This window comes from Dermacentor albipictus, chromosome 1 (assembly GCF_038994185.2).
Source record: "Dermacentor albipictus isolate Rhodes 1998 colony chromosome 1, USDA_Dalb.pri_finalv2, whole genome shotgun sequence".
Lineage (NCBI taxonomy): Eukaryota > Metazoa > Arthropoda > Arachnida > Ixodida > Ixodidae > Dermacentor > Dermacentor albipictus.
In genome coordinates this window covers 43,453,640-43,478,659 of record NC_091821.1, presented here as the reverse complement: position 1 = coordinate 43,478,659, position 25,020 = coordinate 43,453,640, and the positions used below count along the sequence as shown (strand labels likewise).

The 25,020-nt window shown below is 46.3% G+C and overlaps 12 non-coding genes across 12 annotated transcripts; all 12 read left to right on the top strand.

Annotated features, from left to right (window-relative positions):
• The first annotated feature begins 978 nt into the window (after positions 1 to 978).
• TRNAS-GCU (transfer RNA serine (anticodon GCU)) lies at positions 979 to 1,060 on the top strand. The gene has a single exon. It is a non-coding gene; the product is annotated as a tRNA-Ser (tRNA).
• Positions 1,061 to 5,384: 4,324 nt separating this feature from the next.
• TRNAS-GCU (transfer RNA serine (anticodon GCU)) lies at positions 5,385 to 5,466 on the top strand. Its single transcript has one exon. It is a non-coding gene; the product is annotated as a tRNA-Ser (tRNA).
• A 93-nt stretch (positions 5,467 to 5,559) lies between these two features.
• TRNAS-GCU (transfer RNA serine (anticodon GCU)) lies at positions 5,560 to 5,641 on the top strand. Its single transcript has one exon. It is a non-coding gene; the product is annotated as a tRNA-Ser (tRNA).
• Positions 5,642 to 5,734: 93 nt separating this feature from the next.
• On the top strand, positions 5,735 to 5,816 carry TRNAS-GCU (transfer RNA serine (anticodon GCU)). Its single transcript has one exon. It is a non-coding gene; the product is annotated as a tRNA-Ser (tRNA).
• A 5,182-nt stretch (positions 5,817 to 10,998) lies between these two features.
• Positions 10,999 to 11,080, top strand: TRNAS-GCU (transfer RNA serine (anticodon GCU)). The gene has a single exon. It is a non-coding gene; the product is annotated as a tRNA-Ser (tRNA).
• Positions 11,081 to 11,173: 93 nt separating this feature from the next.
• Positions 11,174 to 11,255, top strand: TRNAS-GCU (transfer RNA serine (anticodon GCU)). The gene has a single exon. It is a non-coding gene; the product is annotated as a tRNA-Ser (tRNA).
• A 4,988-nt stretch (positions 11,256 to 16,243) lies between these two features.
• Positions 16,244 to 16,325, top strand: TRNAS-GCU (transfer RNA serine (anticodon GCU)). Its single transcript has one exon. It is a non-coding gene; the product is annotated as a tRNA-Ser (tRNA).
• Positions 16,326 to 16,418: 93 nt separating this feature from the next.
• TRNAS-GCU (transfer RNA serine (anticodon GCU)) lies at positions 16,419 to 16,500 on the top strand. Its single transcript has one exon. It is a non-coding gene; the product is annotated as a tRNA-Ser (tRNA).
• A 93-nt stretch (positions 16,501 to 16,593) lies between these two features.
• On the top strand, positions 16,594 to 16,675 carry TRNAS-GCU (transfer RNA serine (anticodon GCU)). Its single transcript has one exon. It is a non-coding gene; the product is annotated as a tRNA-Ser (tRNA).
• Positions 16,676 to 16,768: 93 nt separating this feature from the next.
• Positions 16,769 to 16,850, top strand: TRNAS-GCU (transfer RNA serine (anticodon GCU)). Its single transcript has one exon. It is a non-coding gene; the product is annotated as a tRNA-Ser (tRNA).
• Positions 16,851 to 16,943: 93 nt separating this feature from the next.
• On the top strand, positions 16,944 to 17,025 carry TRNAS-GCU (transfer RNA serine (anticodon GCU)). Its single transcript has one exon. It is a non-coding gene; the product is annotated as a tRNA-Ser (tRNA).
• A 6,612-nt stretch (positions 17,026 to 23,637) lies between these two features.
• Positions 23,638 to 23,720, top strand: TRNAS-GCU (transfer RNA serine (anticodon GCU)). The gene has a single exon. It is a non-coding gene; the product is annotated as a tRNA-Ser (tRNA).
• The last annotated feature ends 1,300 nt before the right edge of the window (positions 23,721 to 25,020 follow it).

Below are 25,020 nucleotides of genomic sequence, written 5' to 3'. Positions count from 1 at the left end.
GGTCTGGGGTTGGCGCACCTCTTTTTGCGTCAACTGGTGAATAGATTCTTCTTGTTTCGAGATACAAACGACCCATTTCTGCGCACGATGATCCAAATGAGGCTGTCAAGATCACTTCCCGAATTCGTTGTAGGTACGGAAATAATGCCAGGAGCAGTCCATGGTTTCTTTAGTGAAATAGTTCAGAGTGTTTCTTTTTTACGCGTTCGTTTTTCAAGTGCATATTTGTGGAGTGCAAAACGGAAAAAGCAATATCGTGATTTGTGCGACAGTCTCTTGCCTGCACCCATGTACAGAGTCGTGTACAGTGGAGGCCCAGGCCTAGACGTATTGAAAAGAGTGAAGATGATGCCAGTTCAACCAGCCACGAAATCGTTCTTTTTCAAATTACACAGCGACACTTTACCTGTGTTAAAATCTTCTTGGAACAACGTGGGTTCTACATGCCATGGGGAACACATTGCCTTATTTGTAAACAACCAGAAACCATAGAACATATCTTCATTGACTGTTGGGAAGGGGTTTTTTCTGAGACGTGCTGCAAAGGACTCTACAAAAGGAGTTACCGATAGATCCCCACGGAATCAGGTTTCTGCCAGTAAGTGACGACGAAGGTTTTCCGTACGACGTCATCAGGCTTACGGGCCTCCACTGTTTATGGCACGCAAGAATGGCGGGCTACCATTGTGCCCCGGATGCCCGACCGGCGCGTGCATACTTCCGGGAATGCATGCAATGGTATGTGGAAGTGCAGAAATTGCAACTGCCTGTTCCTGAGTGGCTGTCCAGGGTTGAACGCCTGACAGCACTCAAGGAATTTTAATAAGACAACGTCATTCCGTAGTAGCCGACAGCAACGCATGTGTATAGTACTGTTTATTGTTCGATTTTTGTATTCATTCCTGTTTTGTTTTGTCTTTTTGTATATCTTTTAAGGAATGTTTGTTATGTTGAGGACTTACAATAAGGGAGAGAAGGGGCGAGGTGGCCGAGTGGTTAAGGCGATGGACTGCTAATCCATTGGGCTCTGCCCGCGTGGGTTCGAGTCCCACCCTCGTCGAACTTTTTGCGCTTTTTGTCCCTGAAAAATACGCTGAGTTGATGGCGCAGATGTAGGATTGACTGAGATCTTACGAGAGGTACCCAACGTCCGGGCGAGGTGGGTCGGCGATATGGCCACAATGAAAGCGTCTGCGTGCGAACCTACGCAAACGTGGCCGGAGTCAAAGCAAGCGATGAACTGTCGACGGAACATCTAATGGACGGGGCAGACGCGGCCGAAACTACCCCCGAGGCAGACAGCTCGCGAACTATTGGTGCAGCAAACGTGTCACATGTGAAGCAAGAGGCTGCAGTCATTATTGCGGAAGACACAGTCATCGCTTCAACAGAGTCTGTAGAGACACTGGCGATGGGCGCTCCAACAAGCCAATACATTGCACCTGGCGCGAGTGTCGAGCAAAGCCCTGAGACTACAGACGTCATTATGGCAAGTGCCAGCAGCCCTGCACCAAAACGACTCTATGAGGACGGAAAAGAAGGGCACAAGGCCGACCAGAATGCAACGGATGCGCCGCCTGGGAAAACGACACCCCATCGAAGGACTACATTTAAACCCGCACCGAAAATACCACTCGAGCCACGGTCCGAGCGGAAACCGCCGGCCCCGCCGGCGACGTGACAAGGTGTCGAGCCTTCTTTTTCTCCTACCGGACACTATCAGCGGAAGGGATCGGAAAGACAGTGCGTTGACGTCGTCACGGCGAGATCTAAATTCTAATCAAAATGGCTGGAACAACTGGGATTTTCTATAAAAATGTGAGTGTTTTGCCGTCTTGTGATAAGCAAGGTATACTATGCGGTTTGTGTTTATTAAAAAAATGGCTGTTACTCCCCAAACACCTCTTTATGTAGGCACTCTTAACGTGCGGGGCCTGTCGACACGGAGAAAACAATACCAGCTGACTCGACTTTTTGTAGAAAACGAATTGGACGTAATTGCCATACAGGAAACGAAGATCGAAAGTCAGGAAGGAACAAGCCGCATGGTTGAACCTTTTAGGGCGTACTACAATGTATGCGTTGCGCATGCAGTAGGTACAGCCGGTGGTTGTGCGCTGTTCCTGAAGCACACCACAGGCATATCTGTTGATAGTGTGTACGCGTGTGACACTGGACGACTTATTGTACGTGACATAACGTTGAAAGCCTAGAAGTTACGAATAGTTTGTTTACATGCCCCAAATGCATCAAGTGAGCGCCGATTGTTTTTCGAAAGTGTTGAACATTATCTGAATTGTGACAGGGCAATTATAATGATGGGGGACTTTAATTGCGTATCCAGAGTAGAAGACAGGACAAGAGATGCACCGATACGAGATGCGAGTGTGTCGGTACTAAATGTGCTGACTGAAAGTCACCTGTTAGAAGATGTAGGGTGCTTCCTGTCAAATGGCACATTGCCTCGGTTTACCCACTACCAGGGGGACAGCCACGCTAGATTAGATCGTGTTTATGTTTCGGCAGATTTGGCACCCGTCTGCAAAAAGTATGACATTCAAAATGTTTTCTTTAGCGACCATAGTTTGGTTGTGTGTGCGCTAGGTCCGAGGAAACCGGCAAAATTTAACTGGCAGCTGTGGAAATGCAATGTTCAACTCCTAAATGATGAGGTATATATGAAGGAAACAAAAGGAAAAATTGGAGACCTACTGGCAAATGAACCGGAGTGTTGTGCGGACGCATGGGAACATTTTAAGGAAAACGCAAAAATCTCAGCCATCGAAAGAGCCGGGGCATTGCGGAGGAAGCAAAACAAAGAAGAAACTGGGCTCCAAAGCCAGCTTGATTTTTATTTGAATGCAGAAGCTACAGCCCCGGGTAACTTTGCCAGAGAAATAAAAGAAATTAAAAACAAACTAGAAATTATTAATACAGAAAAGTACAGGGGCGCAGTTGTACGAGCGCGTGCGGAAAAAATGTATATGGGTGAAACCCCGACCAAACGCGCTCTATCAGATGAAAAAAGCTATGCGTCGCGCAACGAAATTAAAGCGATAATGTACAGAGATGAAGTTGTGCAAGACGAGGAACTGATACGTCGCGCATTTGTTGATTAGTATCGTGATTTAGTAGGCCACGTACCACAGATTGTGGAAGGTTTTCAAAGCGATTTCTTGAGACACATGCCAAAACTTGAAGCAGAAGTTAAAACGAATCTCGAAGCACCAATGAGCGTTGCAGAAATTGAGGGGGCAATCGATGAATTGAGTACAGGGAAATCGCCAGGCCCTGATGGTTTTGGCTCAGAATTCTACAAGGCTTTTAAAACGGAGATAGCAGTTGTCCTGCATAACGTAATCAAGGAGGCATACAGAACAAAGAAGTTGCCTCCTTCTTTCAGGCAGAGCCATGTTGTACTTTTTCCAAAGACAGATGATCCAGCTGCCTTGCTCTATGTACGAGCGTATCGACCGATAACCCTAACGAACACGGACTACAAGATGTTCGCTAAAGTTTTGGGTAGGAGACTGCAAAGTGTTATAACCAGGCTTGTGGGGCCGCATCAGACTTGCGGCATAAAAGAAGGTCCATTGTAACAAACATACACGTGGCTAGAACCGTCCTGGAGTGCTGTGATGCGTACTGCGGGAAGGTCGCCTAGGTACAACTGGATTTAGACAAGGCATTCGACAGAGTTGTGCATAAAGTCCTTTTCAACATTCTAGAACACATCAATGTCGGGAAGGTCCTATCAGAAGGTATAGAAATGTGTCACGCAGACATTTCTAGCAGGATTAAAATTAATAAATCATTAACTGCCAGTTTCCAGATAAAGTCCTCTGTTAGGCAAGGATGCCCTTTGTCTCCTTTATTGTTCGCGCTGTACCTGGAGCCTTTCTGTCTGAAAATGATGTCATCGAGTGCAATAAAAGGTTTTACGTTGAGCACAAGCGAGGTTAAGCTACTTACGTACGATGACGATATTGCAGTTTTCTGTTCTGACCAAGACAGTGTCAGGAATGCCATCAGTGTGGCGAAGAGTTTTTGTAAAGTGACCGGAAGCGTTATCAACTGGAGCAAATCTTTGGGCTTTTGGCATGGGGATTGGGACGATACCCCGGACGTCTTTGAAAGCATGCAGTGGATGGTTTCGCCAACGAAATACCTCGGGGTCCCTTTAAATCACTACAAAGACACTAGTGATTATTGGAGAAATGAAACGGAACAAATAAACGAAAAATCGACCAAATTTGGAGGGAGACACTTATCTATATTTGCAAGGTCAACAGTATGTAACCTTTTTCTTGTAGCCAAGATTTGGTACGTTCTGCAAGTACTGTGTGCGACGAGAGCAAGCATTCAAAGACTCCACAGAGTTCTAGCAGTGTATATATGGGGATCAACTTGGGAACGTACAAGCCGTACAAATTTATTCCGGTCAGTGAAAAGTGGCGGACTGGGCTTGGCGCATTTGTTTCTAAAACAGGTAGTGTCCAGATTTCTCTTTATGGGAGAGCAAAGCAATGCTTTCCTACGTACTGTGATTCAAATGCGATTGTGTGACGTTATGCCAGCGTTTATTGTGTCGTCTGATCGGGTTGATGGGCCGAAAGTACGAGGCTTCCTGCGAGAAGTCGTCTGGTCTTACGAGTTTCTCGTAGCACGGTTCTCATTACAGTATCTAAGCAATGTCACACGAAAGAAACTGTACAAAGATGTTGTTGATGTATGTATGCCAGAACCACTGTATCGCACCATGTTGTCAACAGGAGCAGGCAAAGACGTACTGAAAAGGGTGAAGCGGATGCCAGTACGGTCCACGGTGAAAACGTTCTTCTTTTACTTGCACACCGGAACTCTGCCCGTTAAACCGTGGTTAGAGCAGAAGGGTATCTTCGTGCCTTGGACGATAAACTGCTTATTGTGCAAGCAACCAGAAACTATCGACCATATTTTTCTTGATTGCGTAGATGCCACCTTCTTATGGGACATACTGCAACGTACTTTAAAAAAAGAGTTACCGATTACCACATATGGCATCCGCTTCCTCCCAACCGATAATGATGAAGGGCTACCGCATGACATGTTTATGGCTTTATGTCTTCACAGCATCTGGAAAACGAGAATGGCAGTGTATCATGCAGATATGAACGCACAGCCAGCCAGAGAGTACTGCAAAGAAAGTATTGCGTTTATTCGTGAGATGTATAAAGCACAGATTGATCCACCAGCATGGATACCTGTATTAGATGCTCTTGTACACCTGAAGCGGTTTTAAATACCCAAGCTTACCCAAAGCGGGCAAGCGTTTTTAATTACCCTATGTAGTGTGGATTTGTGATGGTATTGCTTTGTCTGAGAAAGGTAATAATAAAAAAAAGGGCGAGGTGGCCGAGTGGTTAAGGCGATGGACTGCTAATCCATTGGGCTCTGCCCGCGTGGGTTCGAGTCCCACCCTCGTCGAACTTTTTGCGCTTTTTGTCCCTGAAAAATACGCCGAGTTGATGGCGCAGATGTAGGATTGACTGAGATCTTACGAGAGGTACCTAATGTCCTGGCGAGGTGGCCGAGTGGTTAAGGCGATGGACTGCTAATCCGTTGGGCTGTGCCCGCGTGGGTTCGAGTCCCACCCTCGTCGAACTTTTTGCGCTTTTTGTCCCTGAAAAATACGCCGAGTTGATGGCGCAGATGTAGGATTGACTGAGATCTTACGAGAGGTACCTAACGTCCGGGCGAGGTGGCCGAGTGGTTAAGGCGATGGACTGCTAATCCATTGGGCTCTACCCGCGTGGGTTCGAGGCCCACCCTCGTCGAACTTTTTGCGCTTTTTGTCCCTGAAAAACACGCAGAGTTGATGGCGCAGATGTAAGATTGACTGAGATCTTACGAGAAGTACCTAAGGTCCGGGCGAGGTGGCCGAGTGGGGTTCCACTTCCGGCCACTGCAGTGAACGGACGCGGAATGCCTTGCTCCGTAGAAGCGGTTACTGCAGCCCTCGGCCGTGGCACCAGGTGTACGGATAAGCCTTACCCGGATTATCAAGTTGTTTTGCCTCATCTGCCTTCAGGTACATCAGTTTTGTATGCAGTATTTTTGCACGCGGATGTTAAAACCAGGCCGTATCGGGTCGACCACTTTCGAGATGCGTTCGGGCGTCTTGCACTGCTGCCGGAAGTGGTGGCTTTTGGCGCCTTCCTAATGAACTATGCATGGGCGGTGACCTTCCGTGATGAAGCTTCGAAGAAAAGGATGCTTGCGGCAGAAACATTCAACGTGAACGACCAGCCCTGCGTCGTTTATGATCCGTGCAACCAAGGCATCAGACTGAAGCTTTATTGGCTGTTGCATTTCGTTCACGACGACGAAGTTCGAGCAGCGTTAACCCCTTACGAAAAGGTTACAGATATCACCCGAGAAAAGTGGCGAGTACAGGGATGTAACGATTAAGGGTCCACCACCCGTTTGGTGACACTCTTGCCAAAGCCTGGAATTACAGTTGAAGACTTGCCTCATCAGGTGCGCGTCGCGGAAAACTTAGCGCTCGTGCATGTACCAGGAAGGCCCCCGTTATGCCTCTGGTGCAATGGAACTGGACATATCAGGCGCGAGTGTCGCATACCACGCTGTGCACTCTGCCGACGATTTGGCCATGAAGAACAAGACTGCGTGCGATCCTATGCAGCGGTAACAAGCCAAGTTAAAGGCGACGAGATGGCTGAACACATAATGTACCATGCTGATGCCGATGCAGCATCCCGAGCAACGACCGAAGAACCGGCGGCAGACAGCACACCTTCTGAGGCGTCTTCACTTCCGGAAAACACCACTGGGCCCGGTGGCAGCCAATCTGGTGAGGTAAAGAGCGTGCTGGTTGGGAAGCCGACTAACGACCAAAATGTCAATGAGAGAAAGGACGCGATTTTAGTAAGCACACCAGTGACGACCGCGAAAGATGAGCCCGAGGGCATTGAGGATGTTGAAATGACAGCAGCCGCTAAAGCAGCTGCAAAGAGGCCTCGTGAGGCCACCGATTAATCTCAATGTACACACGAAGCATCGAGCAGCAGTGAGCCGTCGCCGAAGACCACTATAACGAGGCGACTGGGCCTCAAACCAAAGCCGAAGATACCGCCTGATAGGCGGACGCCTTCAACATCGTCGCCGCCTTAGCGGGGCGCGAAGTGTGTTCAGCCAGCCTGTCCTCAGTATAAGACGTTACCTAGCGGACAAGTAGAATGTGACCTGTGCTGGTTTTTGCTATCACTGCTTGTCCAGGTGTGGGTATCATTCCGGCTGTTTGCTAATTTGAAAATGGCTGTTAATCTGACAGTTCCCCTTTGTGTAGCTACGTTGAATGTGAGGGGTTTGGCATCCCGCAGGAGGCAGTGCCAGTTAAGTCGTCTCTTGTTGGAAAATGACACTGACATAATCGCAGTGCAGGAAACCAAAGTAGAAAGCGAAGAGAAAACGGACAGAATGGTCGAGCTTTTCAAGGATAGGTATAATGTATGTGTGTATGTATGTATGTGTGCCAGAGGCACTTCGGCGGGTTGCATGATACTTGTTCGAAGATGCACCGATACTGTAGCGCAATCTGTAAAGTCCAGTGATGATTGCAGGCTACTCGTTATCGATTTTACGTTTTGTGGCCTCAACTGGTGTGCAATTTGTGTGTATGCACCGAATAAGATTAACGAACGCGTAGAATATATAGAAAACCTAAGAACCTGCATGACGTACGAAAGAAACTTAATTTTATTTGGAGACTTTAATTGTGTGTGCAGGCCGCAAGACAGAGCCAACAGATTGACTTACCGCGATAGAAGTGCGACACTGTTAAACGCGCTTGTAAACGAGTTTGAGCTGGACGACGTTGGTTGCATTTTTGACGGCGAAGAGTACGTACAGTATACACACTACCAAGGTGTAAGTCACGCTAGACTAGATCGCATATATGTTCCTGCAGTTGTCATACCACACATTACTACATACAAAGTAAAGACCGTCACATTTAGCGATCACTGCTTGGTGATAGCGACACTTGAAACCAAGACAAAAGCGTCCAAATTAGTTGGAATTTGTGGAAATTAAACGATACACTGTTGGATGATGAAATTTTTGTTAAAAAAGCAAAGGAAAAGATAGAGAAAATATGTTCGGTTGAAACTACTAATTTCACAGCACTTTGGGAGCAATTTAAGATTGAAGTAAAGATTGCGGTGATTGAACGAGCTTGCGTGCTGCGCAGCATTGAAAAGCACCAAGAGAAAGAACTGAGGAGCACGTTAGATTATATGATTGTGGTTGAGAGTGCTACCCCTGGACACTTTAGCAAGGAACTACGTGACCTTAAAAGTAAGCTTGCAGTGATTGATGAAAAGAAATATCGTGGAGCGATCGTCAGAGCACGAGCTGAAAGACTATGGCTAGGGGAAACGCCTACTAAGCGGGCACTCGGGAAAGAAAAAAAGGCAAGCAGTAAAAAAAGAGATAAAAGAAATAAGATATAAAAATGATGTGACGCGTGACAAGGAACTGATAGAGAAAGCGTTTGTTGAATGCTATCGAAAACTGTTAAGCCCAAAAATAAAAGATACAGAAACCTTTCGAAACGAATTTTTGTCGCTCATGCCAAGGCTAGGCGATGAAGTAAGACAAACGCTTGAACGGCCAATTAGTCTGAATGAAGTGAAACAGGCCATTGATGAACTAAGCACTGGCAAAGCACCTGGGCCTGATGGACTAGGGGCTGCCATTTACAAGTGCTTCAAGGAAGAACTGGCACAAGCGTTACATCACGTGATAAATGAGTGCTATGAACAAAAAAGAGCACCTTTGTCTTTTAGAAAATGTCATGTAGTACTCATTCCAAAGTCGGATGGTCCCAGAAAATTGTTGGCTGTTGAGGCCTATCGACCTATAAGTCTTACGAATGTAGACTATAAAATATTTACAAAGGTGCTAGCCAAGAGATTGCAGAGCGTTATCACACACCTCGTATTACCTCACCAGACATGTGGCATCAAAGGAAGGACAATCTGCACAAATATACACACCGCTAGAACTATCCTAGAATGCTGTGACATGACTCAAGACAACATAGCTATGATACAACTGGATCTTCAGAAAGCATTTGATAGAGTTAATCATGACATACTACAGTTATTACTAGAACATTGTAATGTAGGTAGCGTTATCACCGAGGGCATGAAGATGGTGTATGAAGAGTGTGCAGTAAACCTTATAATTAACAACACCGTAATTGAAAACATTCCAGTACTGTCAGGTATAAAACAAGGGTGTGCGTGTTCGTCTCTTTTTTTGCACTTTATTTGTAACCCTTATGTTTAAAAATTCGCATAAATAGAATGGTGCATGGTTACTCCTTTTACTGTACTGAAGTAAAGATACTGGCATATGCCGATGACATAGCCATATTCTGCAAAGACAAGGACAGTATTAAAGAAGCTGTTAAGGAAGCTTCATCATTCTGTAGTGCTACCGGAAGTGCCATTAGCTGGGTTAAATCTCCGGGCATTTGGCATGGAAATTCGGTGCAAGCACCTGAGGCGTATGCAAACATGAAATGGACAAGTATTCCTGCTAGATACTTGGGGGTTCCTCTTCAGCATTATGGAAATATTGCAGAATACTGGGCAGGAGAGACAGAAAGGATCAAGGATCAGTCTGAAAAATGGGGAGGGCATAACTTTTCTATGTTTTCCCGCGCCACAGTCTGTAATGTGTTTTTTGTTACAGAAGTGTTTTATGTACTTCAAGTGTTCAGTATGAGCAGAACTTGTGTCCAAGAATTACACAGAGTGTTTGCCACCTATATATGGAATTCTACCTGGGAACGCACCAGTCGCTCAAACTTGTTCCTTGCAGTGTGACACGGAGGGCTTGGTCTGTGTCATTTATTTTTGAAACAAATAGTTTCAAGGTTTTTCTTTATGAGAGACCAAAGCGATGTTTTCTTGCGTACTGTTATACACATGAGGCTGTGTAATCATATACCGGATTATATTGTGTCATAAAATGCAGATACGCGTGGAACACTGAGCAGTTTTTGGCGCGAAATAGTGTCTGCATATCAAGTACTGAAGCCACGGTTTTCCTTAGAATACTTGAGCGCAGTGGCACGTAAACGATTGTACAAAGATCTAATTGATGTTTTTTTACCAATACCGTTGTACCACTCCATCTATCAACTAGGACCAGAACGAGACGTATTAAAACGAGTTCGAAAAATGCCAGTAAGAGCGTCATCTAAATCATTCTTTTTCCAACTGCACACGGGTACGCTCGCTGTAAAACCGTGGCTTCAAAGCAAAGGTATCTTTGTCCCATGGGGATTACACTGCCTGATATGTCGAAAGGAGGAAACGATAGAGCATATCTTTTTGGACTGTCACGATGCTGTTTTCCTGTGGGACATCCTTAAACGGACAATTCAGAAAGAGTTGCCAGTAACACTTTGGTATCGGATTCTTGCCATGTGAAGATCCAGATGAAATGCCATGCGACATGTTCGTGTTACTGTGTTTGCATAGTGTGTGGAAAACGAGAATGGCGGTCAGGAATGTGGATGTCAACGCAAGATCGGCCATGCAAAATTTCACTGAAAACTGTGTGTACATACGAGATGTTCTCAAAATCTAGAGGAACCCACCGGATTGGATACCTGTGCTCGATAAGCTGGCTTATCTGAAGCCATTTTAGCTTAACCCTCCAGCCATGAAAAGGCTCACACGTCTTTCATTGTACTTGTAAAATTGTATTTATGAGTTCTGTGCCAAACCGGTAATAAAGAAAAAAAAAAGAAGGTGGTCGAGTGGTTAAGGCGATGGACTGCTAATCCATGGGGCTCTGCCCGCGTAAGTTCGAGTCCCGCCCTCGGCGAACTTTTTGCGCTTTTTGTCCCTGAAAAATACGCACAGTTGATGGCGCAGATGTAAGATTGACTGAGATCTTACGAGAGGCACCTAGCGTCCGGGCGAGGTGGCCGAGTGGTTAAGGCGATGGACTGCTAATCCGTTGGGCTCTGCCCACGTGGGTTCGAGTCCCACCCTCGTCGAACTTTTTGCGCTTTTTGTCCCTGAAGAATACGCCGAGTTGATGGCGCAGATGTAGGATTGACTGAGATCTTACGAGAGGTCCCGAATGTCTGGACGAGGTGGCCGAGTGGTTAAGGCGATGGACTGCTAATCCATTGGGCTCTGCCCGCGTGGTTTCGAGTCCCACCCTCGTCGAACTTTTTGTCCCTGAAGAATACGCCGAGTTGATGGCGCAGATGTAGGATTGACTGAGATCTTACGAGAGGTCCCGAATGTCTGGACGAGGTGGCCGAGTGATTCTACTTCCGGCTACCGTTCGGTGCGGACGCAGAATGCCTTGCTCCGTTGGGGCGGTGTTTGCGGCTCAGACGAGCCGCGGTAACAGGAATGCTGCTATGGATAGCCAGGACTACCAAGTTATTTTGCCGCCTCTGCCTACAGGACCATGCGTGGCCAACACGCTTTTTCTTCACGGAGACGTAAAGGCAAGGCCTTACCGAGTCGAAGAATTTCGAGACACGCTGGTTCGTCTGGGTCTGCTTCCCGAGGTTGACGCCTTGGGGGCTTTCCAGATGAACCACGTGTGGGCGGTTACTTTCAGAAGCCCAGATGCTATGAAGAAAATGCTGGCCCTCGGAGACATTACGGTTAAGGAGCGTCGCTGCCTGGTGGTTAACCCAGCCAGCCAGGATGTGCGGCTTAAGCTCTACTGGCTCCTTCACAACGTGCAAGATGAGGACGTCCGCGCCGCTCTCACGCCTTTTGGGAAAGTTACGGAGGTCTTCAGGGAACGCTGGCGCGTGCAAGGCATCACCGATAAAGGTTCGTCAACCCGCATCGTATCGATGAAGCTGAAACCAGGAATTACCATAGACGACCTCCCGCATCAACTTCGGGTCGCCGGCATCATGACACTGCTGGTTGCGCCTGGGCGTGCCCCGCTCTGCCTGAGGTGTAACCGCACAGGTCATATCAGGCGAGACTGTCGCGTACCGCGCTGTGCTTTGTGTCGGCGCTTCGGGCACGACGAAAGCTCGTGCGTGCGAACGTACGCGAATGTGGCGGGACCATCCAAGAGTGATGAAGTCATCCAGGAGCACACAATGGACGCATTCGATGCTGAAGAGACGGCTGGAAAAGGTGGCGTGGTGCAACGTCCTGAACCAAAGGAAGACACCCGTGAACCAGCGAAGAAAACGGACACCAAAGAATTAGAGGAGAAGCCTGCTCGAGCTAAAGAAAAAGAGCACCACGCGGAAAATGACAAGAACAAGACAAGCAACGAGCCTGCGGAATCGCCCGGACACTCTCCGAGTCTCATGGACACGACGGAGCCCCTTAAAGGAGCGGGCCCGGTAAAACGTCCACTCGAAACTAACGAGAAAAGAGGTGACGGACCAAGTGGGTCAGGCCACGAGGAACCACTTGCGAAAACACCGAGTGGCCGTCGGTCGAGCTTCAAGCCGACGCCTAATATCCCAACTGGCCGAAAAGGGCCAGCGTCGGGACCGACGTGAGCCCCCAGCAAGTGTTCGCAGTATGTGTGAGTACTGAGGTGGGGGAGGGGAAGATGTAAAGACTGTCGTTGCATTCGAACGAAGTCAGTGTCAGTAGTCTGTTTAAAAAGGACTTTAGTCTCACGCGCCTCCTCACATTACCATGAAAATACTTCTAGACACAGCCTTACGATTTGGTACAATTAATGTTCGAGGCCTTGCAGGAAGGCGCAAGCAATATCAGCTTTGTCGCCTGCTCATGAAAAAGAATCTTGACGTAATCGGTGTACAAGAAACAAAAGTCGATAGTGAAGAAGGGACGGATCAAATGTTGCATTCATTTAGGTCACGTTTTTACGTGTGTGTTTCGCACGCATGTGGTACTTCAGGTGGTTGTGCGCTTTTTCTGAGAAGCGCTATAGGCCTCTCAGTAGAAAATGTGTTCACAGATGATAGTGGCCGGCTTATTGTTTGTGATTTATTTTTCCGTGATATTAAGTGGCGCGTCATTTGCTTGTATGCGCCTAACAAGGTGAACGACCGAAAGAATTTCTTTGAAAGTGTTGAAAACCATTTGCAGTGTGACCGAATTGTTGTGATGATGGGTGATTTCAATTGCGTCTGTAATGTAAAAGACAGAGTTGGAAGCCCACCTATTCATGATGCAAGTGTGAAATCTTTGAACGCAGCAATAGAAAAATACAATTTGGAGGATGTTGGGGATGTGATGTCCAATGCAGAGACGCCACCATTCACTCACTATCAGCGAAATAGTCATGCCAGGTTGGATCGTGCCTACGTTACAGCGGATCTAATACCATTATGTTTTCTATATGAAGTAAATCATGTTTCCTTCACCGATCACAGCTTAGTCAACTTTGTCGTTGGTCCGAAAAAGCCGACCGGTTTTAACTGGGAGTTGTGGAAATTTAACTTTAAGCTCTTAGAAGATGAATTATTTTTGAGGGGTGTTAATGATAGCCTTCACGGATGGTTCGAGACAGAACACAAAAGTTATGCAGAAGCGTGGGAGAATTTCAAACAAGACGTTAAAATGTTAGCCATAGAGAGGTCTGGTGCCTTGCGCCGAGAGGAAAGGAAAAAAGAATTAGAAATGCAAAATAATTTAAATTTTTATTTAAGTGTTGAGAATGTCAGTCCCGGAAAGTATACGAAGGAAATAAAAGAAATTAAATCCCAGTTAGAACTAGTCGAAGCTGAAAGATACAAAGGGGCGGTCGTACGCGCACGCGCAGAAAAGTTATGGTGCGGCGAACAGCCGACAAAGCGCTCACTCGGGGACGAACGAGCTTATGCCTCGCGGAACGAGATAACAGCCGTAACATACGGCAGTGAGGTTGTACGAGATAAAGAAACAATAAGACAGGCCTTCTATGAGCATTACTGCGATCTACTAGGGCAAGAACGCATTCGCGATGAAGGATTCGATACTGAATTCCTGTCGCTATTGCCAAGTCTTGAAAGGGAAGTAACGGAAAGGCTCGAAGAACCGATTACTTTAGAAGAAATAAAATGGGCGATCGACGCACTAAGTTCCGGAAAAACGCCAGGGCCAGACGGTCTCAGCGCCGCTTTTTACCAAGCTTTTAAACAAGACATAGCCACTGTCCTTTACAATGTAATTGCGGAAGCGTATGAGAACTGCGTGCTGCCCCCTTCTTTTCGTCAGAGTCACACGGTGTTGATACCGAAGTCCGAGGACCCTCATGTACTACTGTCGACAGGGGCGTACCGCCCCATATGTCTCACAAACACAGATTATAAGATATACACGAAGGTTCTTGCACGGAGACTCCAAAATGTGATACAGCAATTAGTAGGGTCGCACCAGACATGTGGCATAAGAGGACGATCCATTGTCACCAATATACATGTAGCGAGAACAATATTGGAAAGTTGCGATGCCTTCTCAGAAAAGGTTGCACTGTTGCAACTTGATCTTGAAAAAGCGTTTGATAGAGTGTCACATGAAATCCTTTTTCTTGTTTTAAAACATGCCAAGATAGGTTCTGTTCTTTTGCAGGGTGTTAAAATGTGCTACGCTGGCGTATCTACGAAACTAATAGTTAACAAACAGCCTACGGCTATGATAGAAGTTAAGTCAGCACTCCGCCAAGGATGCGCATTATCGTCTCTACTTTTTGCATTGTACGTTGAACCTTTCTGCTTAAAGGTTATTAGTAGTAATAACATAAGAGGATTTTCAATGGACTCCAGAGAAGTTAAAATCTTGGCGTACGCAGACGATATCGCCATATTCTGTCGAGACAAGCAAAGCATCTCTAATGCAGTAGAAGTGGCGAACAGATTCTGCAAGGTCACTGGAAGTGCGATAAACTGGAGTAAGTCATTGGGCATCTGGCATGGTAATTGGAATGATAAAATAGAATTTTTTGAAAATATGCACTGGACCACGACCCCTGCGCGGTACCTTGGGGTACCTCTGCAACATTATCATGATACAAAAGACTATTGGCAAGAAGAACTAGAGCAAGTTAAAGTTAAAACAACAAAGTTCGGAGGCAGAAATTTATCGATTTTCGCGCGATCAACCGTATGCAATGTTTTCCTTTTTGCAAAAATCTGGTATGTACTGCAAGCACTGTGCATGTCAAGAATGACCATCCAAAAGATACACAGAGCATGCGCTGTTTTTATATGGGGATCCACATGGGAGAGAACGAGCCGCACTAATCTATTTCGGTCCGTGAAGTCAGGAGGCCTTGGTTTGGCGCATTTGTTTTTGAGGCAAGTTGTCTCAAGATTTCTTTTTTTGCGAGATCAGAAGGATCCCTTCTTGCGAACAGTGTGCCAGCTACGTTTACGAAATGCGTTACCTCAATTTATAGTAACCTCAAGAACGGCAAATGGCGCAAGTCTCCGCGGATTTTTACGGGAGGTAGCTTGGTCCGTAGAATTCTTGCATGCTCGCTTTTCATTTGATTATCTTGCTATTGTTGGGAGAAAGAAATTGTATAAGGACCTAGTTGACGTTTGTATGCCTGTTCCTTTGTACCGATCTATGTATTCACCGAGCACAGGGGCAGATGTATTGAAGCGAGTGAAACGGATGCCAGTGCGATCTGGGGTTAAAACTTTTTTCTTCCAATTGCATACTGGGACCCTTCCCGTCAAACCTTGGCTACAAGAAAAAGGCCTCTTTGTCGCATGGTCGATCAACTGCAGCAGGTGTAGAAAACCAGAGACGATCGAACACATATTTTTGGACTGCTCGGACGCACTTTTCTTGTGGGACATTCTGCAACGTACACTAAGAAAGGAGTTGCCTATCACACCGTACGGCATCCGTTTCCTTCCAATTACCAGTGAAGGTGGTGTTCCTTATGATATGCTTATGGCGTTGATTCTACACAGCCTGTGGAAAACACGCATGGACGTCAGGCATGAAAGACTGGTTATTCGCCCAGCTAGAGAGCACTTTACTGAAAGTATTTTGTTCTTGCGCGAGGCTTGCGATGCACGACAAGATAAGCCTGAATGGGCTACCTTGTTAGATGAACTCGTCTGTCTAAAGCGGTTCTAACAATGCACGCCTGCCAAATGACGGCAGGCGGTTATATCACCACAGCACTGTACATATCATCCTTACGCCATCTGTATGTCTGTTTCAGTTGTCAAAGAATGGCAATAAAGAAAAAAAAAAAAGACGAGGTGGCCGAGTGGTTAAGGCGATGGACTGCTAATCCATTGGGCTCTGCCCGCGTGGGTTCGAGTCCCACCCTCGTCGAACTTTTTGCGCTTTTTGTCCCTGAAGAATACGCCGAGTTGATGGCGCAGATGTAGGATTGACTGAGATCTTACGAGAGGTCCCGAATGCCTGGGCGAGGTGGCCGAGTGGTTAAGGCGATGGACTGCTAATTCATTGGGCACTGCCCGCGTGGGTTCGAGTCCCACCCTCGTCGAACATTTTGCGCTTTTTGTCTCTGAAAAATACGCTGAATTGATGGCGCAGATGTAGGATTGACTGAGGTCTTACGAGAGGTCCCGAATGTCTGGGCGAGGTGGCCGAGTGGTTAAGGCGATGGACTGCTAATCCATTGGGCTCTGCCCGCGTGGGTTCGAGTCCCACCCTCGTCGAACTTTTTGCGCTTTTTGTCCCTGAAGAATACGCCGAGTTTATGGCGCAGATGTAGGATTGACTGAGATCTTACGAGAGGTCCCGAATGTCTGGGCGAGGTGGCCGAGTGGTTAAGGCGATGGACTGCTAATCCATTGGGCTCTGCCCGCGTGGGTTCGAGTCCCACCCTCGTCGAACATTTTGCGCTTTTTGTCTCTGAAAAATACGCTGAATTGATGGCGCAGATGTAGGATTGACTGAGATCTTACGAGAGGTCCCGAATGTCTTGGCGAGGTGGCCGAGTGGTTAAGGCGATGGACTGCTAATCCATTGGGCTCTGCCCGCGTGGGTTCGAGTCCCACCCTCGTCGAACTTTTTGCGCTTTTTGTCCCTGAAAAATACGCTGAGTTGATGGCGCAGATGTAGGATTGACTGAGATTTTACGATAGCTAGGTACCTGACGTCCGGTAGAGGTGGCCGAGCATTCCACTTCCGGCCACCACAGTGAGCGGTCGTGCAAGCATGTGCTCCCTCGGAGCAGTTACAGCGGCCAATGGCCGCGGAACTAGGTCTTCTGACAAACAGGCTGAAGATTGCCAGGCTGTTTTGCCGCATCTGCCCACAGGTGATTCCGTTTTTTATACGGTTTGTTTGCATGGTTGCCTAAGGAAAAGGCCATATCGTTGCGAGCATTTCTGCGACACACTCGACCGTCTTTTACTGCTGCCGGAGGTAGTTGCCCTTGGCGCATACCAAATGAATCACCTGTGGGCAGTGACGTTCATGGACGAGGAAGGAAAGAAGATACTGGCTGCAGACACCTTCAATGTCAAGAATGAGCGCTGCATGGTTATAGACCCCTGCGACAGAGGAGTACGCCTGAAGCTCTACTGGCTACTCCATGGTGTGCCGGACGACGATGTGCGAACGGCTCTGGCGGTCTTCGGGAAGGTGACTGAAATCACAAGCGAGAAATTGGAGGTGAAAGGATGCATTGATAAAGGATCAACAACGCGCTCCGTAACACTAAAGCTGAAAGTGGGCGTCAGCATCGAAGATTTGTCTCATCAATTGCGTGTTGCTGAAGATGTCGCACTCGTACACGTTCCAGGCAGAGCTCCGCTCTGCCTCCCGTGCCGCGGCATCGGCCACATACGTCGGGAGTGCCGTGTTTCACGTTGCGGGCTCTGTCGTCGCTATGGCCCCGACGAGACCCAGTGCGTGCGCTCTTACGCCAGCGTAGCAGGCCCAGCCCGGAGGTATTTGGTTTCCAAGCAGATGATGGACGCAGTTGATGCTGAAAAAGCTACCTGAGAACATGGCGAGGAAGGAAAGACTGAGGCAGCAGTGCCTCTGCACACCCCAGGAGGAGGCGCCAAGGAACCGAGTAGCGAGGAAGACCCTGGACCTATCGCTACCGTAGCGAGCCTGGACACAACGAAAGAAGACGCAAACAACACCCAAGACCACAGCAATGATTCTTTTCCGGAAAACACGAAAGCTGCAGAGGAAATTTCCACAGATGTCGATATGGTAGCGTCTGGCAGCGGACCTGCAAAGAGACCGCGAGAGAAAACTGGATACACCTCTGCAAGAGGTGATGGAACAAGCACCGGAGAACCTCCAACAAAGGCTGCAACGTCCAGACGGCAGCCTTTCAAGCCAACGCCAAACCTTGGGCAGGCCCGACGGACTAATTCAAAACTGCCGCCTTCTTAACGGCGGCTTTTATTTTTTTCTTGTTTTTTTCTTTTTTTCCCTTGTACAACCCTGCTCAGTCAGCGGAGTACTTGTTCGCGTTAATACCCTGAGACGGCCACATATATGGAAGCTTTGTCAGCCCATGCCCCTGTTTGACGTAAAAATGTGAGTAAAATATTGGCAATAATCCCAACTTGATATGGCAGTAAACTTTAAAAATGCCTTGTGCATCGCAACATTTAATTCAAGAGGCCTTTCTGCCCTAGGACGGCAATATCAACTAAGTCGCATTCTCTTAGAAAGTGATATAGACTTGTTAGCGGTCCAAGAGACCAAAATCGAGAGTGAAGAACTTACTGATAAAATGGTTGAAGTCTTCCGTAGCAGATATAATGTATGCGTGAGTCATGCAGTTGGTAGGTCAGGCGGTTGTGCCATCTTTATTCGAAAAAGCATTGGGGTTATTGAATCTGTGTCTAGTAGTGAAAATTGCCGGCTAGTATTTTGTGATTTTGTTTTTGCTGAAATTGCCTGGCGTGCTGTTTGTGTCTATGCACCGAATAGAATCAATGAGCCGCAAGATTTTTTTAATACTGTGCGACCTTGTCTGGAAAGCGAAAGGAGTGTATTACTTCTTGGCTATTTCAATTTCGTATGTCGACCTGAAGATCGATCTAGTAACAGAAAAGGTAGAGATAAAAGTGCAGAAGTATTACCCGTAATGATTGAGGAGAATGAACTCGAAGATATTGGCTTAGTGTTGACGCATGAAGACCAAGCAAAATACACTCACTTTCAGAATGTGTCTCATGCTAGATTGGATCGAATATATGTACCTGATGAATTTGTACCTTTGTGTTCCCAATACCATACGCAGCATATGAGCTTTAGTGATCACTGGTTAGTCATGATTACTTTAGGTGCAAAGAAAAAAGTGTCAAAGTTCAACTGGGAGTTGTGGAAATTCAACAACAAATTACTACAGGATGAATTTTTTGTTGTAAAGATAAAGGAATATATAAACGGTATGCAGCTGAATCAAACATGTAATTTTATACCGGTGTGGGAACAGTTCAAGATCGACTTCAAAAATCGCCGCTTTGGAAAGAGCAAGCAATTTAAGGCAGAAAGAAAAACAGCAAGAAAAGGAGCTGCATATTGCGTTAGATTACATGGTCACTGCAGACAATGCTAAGCCCGGGTTGTTCTCGAGAGAAATAAAAGAAGTAAAGGCGAAGCTTGAGATCATAGAAGCAGAAAAGTATCGCGGCGCAGTGATAAGGGCGTGGTGCGAGCGGCTATGGTTGGGTGAGACGCCCACAAAGCGTGCGCTCAGCCATGAGAAGAGACATGCAGTATCGAAGGAAATTAGTGAAATCAGTTTTCAAAATAACGTTACTCGAGAGAGTGAAATGATAGAGCGTGCCTTTGTTGAATATTACAGAACACTTTTTAGTCATAAAGCATGTGATACTGAAAGGTTTCGAAGTGTTTTTCTGCCGCTCATGCCTAGTCTTGATGACGAGACAAAACAGTAACTTGAAAGGCCAATAACAGTCGCAGAAGTTGAGCAGGCCATAGACGATCTCAGTCTTGGTAAATCACCTGGCCCAGATGGTCAAATGGCAGAATTTCTACACCGAGTTATTGAAGAGTGTTATGAAAATAAACTAACACGACCGTCCTTTCGAACATCCCTCGTTATACTCATTCCGAAAACTAATGACCCGGTCAAACTGCTTTCAGTAGAAACATACCGACCGATAAGTTTAACAAATACTGATTACAAGGTCTTCATGAGAGTTTTGTCTCGCCATTTCCAGAGTATTGTGAAGTCCCTTGTAGGTCCGCATCAGACCTCCGGAATTAAAGGAAGATCTGTTCTTACAAATATCCATGTGGCAAGAACTGTTCTTGAATATTGCGATGCCATGAAGGATCGAGTTGCTATGCTTCAACTAGATTTCGATAAGGCATTTAACAGAGTCGTGCACGTAATATTGTTCCTTATACTGAACCACGTCAATGTAGGATCTTTACTTCTAGAGGGCGTGATAATGGTGTATGACAAATGTACAGTGAAACTTGTGATTAATAGGAAACTGAGTGAATATATTTACGTTGAAACTTCTGTAAAACAAAGCGGTTGTTTATCAGCCCTGTTTTTGATCTTTACCTCGAACCCTTTTGTTTAAAAGTACTTGCAAATCCGATCATGCGGGGCTACACTTTTTTCAATACTGAAGTTAAGGTCCTTGCTTTTTGCCAAGATGAAGTTAAGCCGCCTTTTGCCAAGATGAAAGAAGCGTGCGTGAAGTTGTACGAGAGGCTAAGGATTTTCGTACAGCAACAGGAAGCGTGATTAGTTGGTCAAAATCTTTTGGCTTCTGGCATGGCAACTGGGAACACGCTCCAGACACGTTGTGCAACATACAATGGAACACCACTCCGGATAGCTTTTTGGGAGTTCCACTGAAACACTATAAGGATAGCAAGGACTATTGGGCAGATGAAGCAGGAAGAGTTAAGTTACAAATAGATAAATGGGGGGGGACATAATTTTTCTATGTTTTGAAGAGCCGCTGTTTCTACTGTGTTTCTAATTGTTATGTTGTATTATGTGATGCAGGTATAGGAATTACTAGAATTGGGGATAAAATGAAAGAAGCGCATGAGCCATTGCAAACTTTTTCATCAAGTTAGAAACGGGGGCTTGGGACTATCACATTTCTTTTTCAAGCAGATTGTGACGAGATTTCTTTTCTTGCGTGAACAGGCTGACGTTTTTCTTCGAACTGTAATCGAAGTGCGGTTACAGGATTCCTTGCCAGACTACGTAATATCAACGTATTGTTTGAGGCCAGCAGTCTTATCTGGTTACCAACGAGAAGTTGTATCTTCGGTGCAGACTCTTCGGGCAAGATTCTCCTATGAGTACCTAACGAGTGTGACACCTAAGCGTTTATACAAAGACCTGCTTGATGTTTTTTTGCCGATTCCTGTGAAGCGTGGGTTGTACCAAATGGGCCCTGAGCGTGACGTCCTCAAGCGTATTAAGTGAATGCCGGTGAAACCTTCAATGAAATCTCTCTTTTTCCAACTGCATACCGGCACACTACCTGTGAAGCTATGGTTACACAGGAAAGATTTTTTCTTCCAGGGTCTGACAATTGCTGAATTTGTAGAAAACCGGAAACAATTGAACACGTTTTCTAGACTGCCATGACGCGATGTTCCTATGGGATGTACTTCAAAGGACTTTAAAAAAAGACCTGCCTTTAAGCCCTTTCGGAATTCGGTACTTACCTTGTGCTGAACCAGAAGGAGTACCCAGTGATATTTATTTTTTTATTTATTTATTTATTTGTACATACTGCAGCCCCATAGGAGGGCTATTGCAGGAGTGGGCAAAAACAGTGTTGAACAAAAATAAAGTGAAATCAACATTGACTCTTACAACATCTTTACAATCATTTACAAAAATTTTACAAATTGTTTTCAACAATTCATAAAAAGCAACGACACAGCAATACGCACACATAAAGTGTAAACTAAACCTGATTTAAATAGTTACATATACTGGTTTTTATAGACAGCAATTTCAAATTCGCTTATCGGGAGTGAACGAACGCAGCCAGGCAAGGAATTCCACACTTCTATTGTGCGGGGAAAGAAGCTGTACTTGAAGGTATTTGTACGGGCATGGAGAGGGTTAAGATTAAGCTCGTGGAAATTACGCGTGCAAGAAGGCTTGGTGAAAGATATGCAAGCTGTGTTTGAAGTGTGGTATGACTTGTTAATTATGTTGTGCAAAAATTTTAAGGATTCCACATCACGACGTACTGAAAGTAGTGTTAGATTCAGCGTTGGGAGGGCGGACGACGGTGAAAAATAGCGGTCATACCGATGTAAAATGAAACGGACGGCTTTTTTCTGAACTGCTTCTAGTTTGATTATGTTGTTTTGGTTATGTGGTGACCAGACTGTTGCGGCATAATCGATAATGGGGCGAACAAGAGTTTTATACATTAGAAGTTTTGTTGCTTTCGGAGCCTTTTGCATAGTACGACGTAGGTATCCAAGCTGTTTTAGGGCCTTTGAACATGTTTGGTCAATGTGTGAAGTCCATGAGAGATTGTGAGTAAATGTTACGCCAAGGTATTTGTATTGTCGAACTCTGGTTAAAGGAGACCCATTCAATGAATATGTCGCAATTACAGGTGCGGCTCTTTTCGTGAAGGACAAAACAACCGTTTTTTTAAAATTAATGTTCATTTTCCATTTTTCACACCAAGCACTGAAAGAGATAAAGGAATCGTTTAATCGCTGAAAGCTATTCGGGAAATCAATCACGTCGTATAAGACGCAATCGTCAGCATAAAGACGAATATTAGAGGAAACATGTTTTGGGAGGTCATTGACATAAATTAAAAACAATAAAGGACCCAGGACGGATCCTTGAGGAACCCCGGAGCCTACTTCAAGTATGGATGACCTTGCAGAACTAAAGTCGACGTATTGGGACCGGTTAGAAAGGAAACTAGCGATCCAATTGACTAGGTGGGAATTTTTTAGTATTGCATTTAATTTTTTTAAGAGGTGAGAATGAAGTAATGAATCGAAAGCTTTAGAAAAATCAATGAAGATAGCATCAATCTGTTTACCGAGATTCAACTGATAAGCGATGTCATGGGTGAAGTCGGTTAACTGCGTGATAGTACTGAAACCACGTCTAAAGCCGTGCTGAACATTAGTTAGAATGGTGTTGGACTCCAGAAAATCTATTATGTGTTTGTAAATAATATGTTCCAGCATTTTGCACGATTGGGAAGTTAAAGAAATGGGTCTGTAATTCGTTATGTCTGTCTTCCTGCCTGTTTTATACAAGGGTATTACTCTTGCAAGTTTCCACGATGAAGGAACGATTCCTGTATCGAGAGACTTATTGAATATAATTTCAAGATAGCGTGATGTCCATTCCTTGCTATATGTTCATGGTTATGTGCTTGCACAGTATCTGGCGAACAAGAATGGACTTCAGACATGCGTATTTGTATCCCCACTCGGCAAGACACTATTTCGTAGAAGCTGTCATTTATATTAGGAATGTTTACGAGGCCCTAACTGATCCTCCGGAGTGGATTACTGTTTTTGATAAATTAGGCAAAAATTAAGCCATTTTAAAACATACGAACTAGCCGAACGGCTAGGGATTTGATGTATTCTTTGTTTGCTGTTATGTTTGTACAATGTTCATCGCAAGGTAATAAAGAAAAAAAAAGGTAGAGGTGACGGAGTGGTTAAGGCGATGGACTGCTAATCCATTGGGCTCTGCCCACGTGGGTTCGAGTCCCACCCTCGTCGAACTTTTTGCGCTTTTTGTCCCTTAAAATACGCCGAGTTGATGGCGCAGATGTAGGATTGCCTGAGATCTTTCGAGAAGTACCTGACGTCCGAGAGAGATGGCCGAGGATTGTGCTTCCGGCAGCCGATCTGTACGGACGTGTTAATCATAGGCTCCGAAGGAGCGGCTTTTGCGGCCATCGGCCGCGGTAACAGGCTTGTCTACCATAACAAAGAAGCGAGCTACCAGTTTATTTTGCCACCACTGCCCAAAAGATCCGTCGTGAAAATCACCGTGTTCTGCATGGCGGCGTGTGAGCGAGGCCCTAAGGGTCGAAAACTTTCGAGATGCGCTCGCCCCGACTGGATTGCTGCTGGAGGTCGTATGCCTAGGAGCCCACCAGATCAATCCTGTATGGGCAGTCACCTTCTCAAGTGACGAGGCAACGAAAAGGATGCTGGCATTGAAAGAGCTCAACGTGAAGGGGCGTCACTGCGTAATCGTCGACCCTAAAGACCAACAGGTACGCCTCCGCCTTCATTGGCTGCTCTATTGGGTGGCTGACGATGATATAAAGGCAGCGCTGGTGGCCTTTGGCAAGGTCGTGGAATTGACGAGAGAACGATGGCGGGTCAGAGGAGTAGGCGACAAGGACTCAACGTCTCGGACAGTTCTGTTGAAGTTGAAGAGCGGGATGAAAGTAGATGACCCCCCGCACCAAATCCGAGTTGCCGGTGAACTGGCCCTTGTCGTAGCACCTGGACGGCCGATGCAGTGCCTACGATGCAAGGGTGTCGGACACGTCCGTCGTGAGTGCAAGGTGCCGCGTTGCGCTCGATGTCGGAAATTTGGGCACTCAGAAGATCAATGCATACGTACCCATGCTGCAGCCGTGGGGCCACCAGCGAACGAGGTCGTCGCCCTGATGAGAATGGATGCTGCTGAAGCCGAGGACGCTGCCAAGGGGCCTTGTGTCAAGGAGAGCGCCAACAATCCGAAAGTGATATCGGAGGCAGCTAAAGATACGGAAGGTGTATTTGTTATCCCCGCAAAGAAAGATGGGACGACAATGGGTCCTGCAGAAGAGCTGGCAAAAAGCAAGAAAAACTGCCTAGTAGTTTACGAAACCGCAGGCGGGACAGAAGGTGGGGATCCGCCGCAAAAGAGCGACCCTATGGATACGAGCGGCAACGCTGCCTTTAAGAGGCTGCTAGACGCTACCGACGGGAAAACTGCTGCAAAGAACCACGCCGACGGGCCACCTGCAAAGGCAACTATGACGAGAAGGACCAGCTTCAAGCCCTCTCCGAACATTCCTCG